This window comes from Neomonachus schauinslandi, chromosome 11, assembly GCF_002201575.2.
Source record: "Neomonachus schauinslandi chromosome 11, ASM220157v2, whole genome shotgun sequence".
Lineage (NCBI taxonomy): Eukaryota > Metazoa > Chordata > Mammalia > Carnivora > Phocidae > Neomonachus > Neomonachus schauinslandi.
In genome coordinates, this window is record NC_058413.1 from 54,362,661 (window position 1) to 54,366,355 (window position 3,695).

At 36.8% G+C, this 3,695-nt stretch overlaps 1 non-coding gene across 1 annotated transcript; it reads left to right on the forward strand.

Moving 5' to 3' along the window:
- Nucleotides 1-687: 687 nt before the first annotated feature.
- TRNAK-UUU lies at nucleotides 688-760 on the forward strand. Its single transcript has one exon. It is a non-coding gene; the product is annotated as a tRNA-Lys (tRNA).
- Nucleotides 761-3,695: the final 2,935 nt, after the last annotated feature.

Sequence of the window (3,695 nt, forward strand, 5' to 3'; positions counted from 1 at the left end):
AATAAGAATGAAGTCTTGTCATTTGCAACCACATGGATGGATCTAGAGGGTATAATGCTAAGTGAAATAAGTCAGTCAGAGAAAGACAAATACCATATGATTTTACTCGTATGTGGAATTTAAGAACAAAACAAAGAAAGAAAGAGACAAACCAAAAAGCAGACTCTTAACTATAGAGAACAAACCGATGATTACTAGAGGGGAGGTGGGAGGGGGGATGTGTGAAACAAGTCAAGGGGACTAAGAGTACAGTTATTATGATGAGCACCGAGTAATGTATAGAATTGTTGAATCACTATATTGTACATCTGAAACTAATATAACACTGTATGTTAATTATACTGTTAAAAAATAAATAAAAATTTTAAAAATTATTTTAATGATCATGTTTTATTTACCTCAGTCATTATAATAAAGACTTTTATGCTAAAAAAAAAACCCCACAAAAACCAGTTGGACATATTTGTATAGGCTGATTTTAGGGTTCTCTTCCATTGATCTATGTGTCTTTCTCTACACCAATACCATTTATTCCTGATTGCTATAACTCTGTAATAAGTCTTAAAATCAATTATTCCCATTCCTCCCACTTTATTCTTCTTTTTTCCAAAATTGTTTTAGTTATTCTGAATTGTCTTAGGTTTTTGCCTTTCCATATAAACTTCAAAATAATCTTGTCTAGGGGGCACCTGGCTGGCTCAGCTGGTAGAGCATGTGACTTTTGATCTCAGGGTCGTGGGTTCAAGCCCCACATTGGGTGTAAGCCTATTTAAAAATTTTTAAAAATTAAAAATATTTAAGAAAAGAATAACCTTGTCTATATCTAAAAAAATCTTGATGGAATTTTGATAGGAATTGCATTGAACCTGTATATCAATTTGGGAAGAATCAACATATTGGGTGTTCCAGTCCATGAACATGGTTATGTCTCACCATTTACTTACATCTTCTTTGACTCCTTTCATCAGCATTTTGTAGTTTTCAGCATACAAATCTGTACAGGTTTTGTATTTTTAATTTCTGGATCCATGTGTTTATTGCAAATATATAGAAATGCAACTGATTTTTGCATCCTGCAAGATACTTTGCTGAACTCACTTATTAGCCCTAAGAATTTTTTTGTAGATTCCTTACGATTTTCTATGTAGATAATCTTGTCATCTGCAAAAGGAACAGTTCTATTTTCTTCCTTTCTGATTGGGTATGCATTTAATTTCTTTGTTTTGCCTTATTGTACTGAACAGAACTTCCAGTACTATGTTGAATAAGAGTAGTAAGAGCAGACTTCCTTGTCTTTTTCCAGTCTTAGGGGAAAAGCATTGAGTCTTTCACTGTCAAATAAACTGTTAGTTGTAGGCTTATTGTAGATGATCTTTATTAAGTTGAGAAAGTTCCCCTCTATTCCTGTTTTCCTGAGAGTTTTTATCATGAAGGGTGTTGAATCTTGTCAAAAGCATTTTTTTTGGGCAATGATTGATATGATCATGTGATTTTTTTCTTTAACTTGTTAATGTGGTAGGTTACATTGATTTATCTTTGCATGTTGACTAGCCTTGCATAGCTGGAATAAATCCTACTTGGTTATGGTGTATAATTCTTTTTATACATTGTTGTATTTGGTTTGTTAATATTTTGTTGAGGATTTTTGCATCTAAGTTTATGAGAGATATTGGTCTAAAGTTTTCTCTTTTTTGTGCTTCTTTTGTTTTGGTATAAAGTAATACTAGATTCATAAAATAAATTGTGAAGTGTTTTCCTTTTCTGTTTTCTGGAAGAGATTGTGTAGATTGTCTACATTCTTCTTTAAACATTTGGTAGAATCTTTGAAACCATCTGGGTCTGGAGATTTCTTTTGGGGAGTTTTAAAATTACAAATTCAAATTTTTTTTAAAGATTTTTTATTTATTTATCTGAGAGAGAGAATGGGAGACAGAGAGCATGAGAGGGGGAGGATCAGAGGGAGAAGCAGACTCCCTGCTGAGCAGGGAGCCCGATGCGGGACTCGATCCCGGGACTCCAGGATCATGACCTGAGCCGAAGGCAGTTGCTTAACCAACTGAGCCACCCAGGCGCCCCACAAATTCAATTTTATTAATAGTTACAGATCTATTAAAATTATCTATTTCAAAAATAAATAAATAAAAATTATCTATTCCATATGGGTGAGTTGTAGTAGTTTGTGTTTTTCAAGGAATTGGTCCATTTCATCTAAGTTGTCAAATTATGTGTGTAGAATTGTTTGTAGTAGTCACTTATTATCCTGTGGATACTTACATGGTCTGTAGTGATGTCCATTTTGTCATTCCTGGTGTTGGTAATTTGTGTTCTCTCTCATCACCAAGCTAACACATCCCCCCACTCCCTTCCCTCTAAAACCCTCAGTTTGTTTCTCAGAGTCCATAGTCTCTCATGGTTCATCTCCCCCTCCGATTTCCCCCCCTTCATTTTTCCCTTCCTACTATCATCATCTTCTTCTTCTTCTTCTTCTTTTTTTTTTTAACATATAATGTATTATTTGTTTCAGAGGTACAGGTCTGTGATTCATCAGTCTTACACAATTCACAGTGCTCACCATAGCACATATTCTCCCCAATGTCCATCACCCAGCCACCCTATCCCTCCCACCCCCCACCACTCCAGCAACCCTCAGTTTGTTTCCTGAGATTAAGAGTCTCTTATGGTTTGTCACCCTCTCTGGTTTCATCTTGTTTCATTTTTTCCTTCCTTCCCCTATGATCCTCTGTCTTGTTTCTCAAACTCCTCACATCAATGAGATCATATGATACTTGTCTTTCTCTGATTGACTTATTTTGCTTAGCATGATACCCTCTAGTTCCATCCATGTCGTTGGAAATGGCAAGATTTTGGTTTTTTTGATGGCTGCATAATATTCCATTGTATATATATGCCACACCTTCTTTATCCATTCTTGTGTTGATGGACATCTTGGCTCTTTCCATAGTTTGGCTATTGTGGACATTGCTGCTATTAATATTGGGGGTGCATGTGCCCCCTCGGATCACTACATTTGTATCTTTGGGGTAAATACCCAGTATTGCAATTGCTGGGTCATAGGGTAGCTCTATTTTCAACTTTTTTTTTTTTAAAGATTTTATTTATTTGACAGAGAGAGACACAGTGAGAGAGGGAACACAAGCAGGGGGAGTGGGAGAGGGAGAAGAAGACTTCCTGCTGAGCAGGGAGCCCGATGCGGGGCTCCATCCCAGGACCCCGGGATCACGACCTGAGCTGAAGGCAGACGCCTAATGACTGAGCCACCAGGTTCCCCTCTATTTTCAACTTTTTGAGGAACCTCCATACTGTTTTCCAGAGTGGATGCACAAGCTTGCATTCCCACCAACAGTGTAGGAGGGTTCCCCTTTCTCCACATCCTCGCCAACATCTGTCGTTTCCTGACTTGTTAATTTTAGCCATTCTGACTGGTGTGAGGTGGTATTTCATTGAGGTTTTAATTTGTATTTCCCTGATGCCGAGTGATGTTGAACACTTTTTCATGTGTCTGTTGGCCATTTGGATATCTTCTTTACAGAAGTGTCTGTTCATGTCTTCTGCCCATTTCTTGATTGGTTTATTTGTTCTTTGGGTGTTGAGTTTGATAAGTTCTTTATAGATTTTGGATACTAGCCCTTTATCTGATATGTCATTTGCAAATATCTTCTCCCATTCTTTCAGTT